We start from the raw sequence: 670 nt of genomic DNA, 5'->3' as shown, positions 1-670 counted from the left end.
GAACTTAGGAATACTAGATTTTGATATTATGACCAGTGGTTTCCATGTAAATTATCCATATTTCCAAAAATTTCTTACTCCTTTCAGGTATTTCACATCACGCGTTCAGTCTAGGGTGTGATTGTGATGTATATCTATAATTTCAGGTATAATGAAAAGGGGCACTGGAAATCAATCTTCCCATACAAAATACTTGGATTATTATGCAAAGATGCAGTCACCGAGGCAAGAGAGATTGCAGTAAATAAGGACATAGAAATCATTTAGGGTAGGATAGTGTTTCAAAGAATAGATTATACCAGGCTCCCCTGCTGAACTTCATTACAGAGATAATCAGTTCCTATTGGGCAATCCTGATGTAGGTAAAACTGAAGGATAATGAGATTCCTTCCAAAAAAAGAAAGAGATATGAAATTCGATGCATACAGTTTTAAAAGTGCATAAAAGTGGGACAAACATATGTTTTGTATGGTTCCCAGAACCAAGATGCTCCAAATCAGTACCAAAATACCAAGCATGAAGCAAATTAAGTCCAATTTGGTACTTCCAGAGATGTCTTCTCCAATGGGGGTATTCAATTTGTTTTACTACTGGTTCTGTGGGCATGGCTCGATGGGCATGGCAGAGGAAGGATACTGCAAAATCCCATTTCCTCCTCACCCCACTAACC

Source organism: Notechis scutatus, chromosome 8, assembly GCF_049901735.1.
Source record: "Notechis scutatus isolate UNSWTSFEM ecotype Mainland chromosome 8, rNotScu1.2, whole genome shotgun sequence".
NCBI lineage: Eukaryota > Metazoa > Chordata > Lepidosauria > Squamata > Elapidae > Notechis > Notechis scutatus.
Note: the sequence above shows the minus strand (reverse complement) of the source record.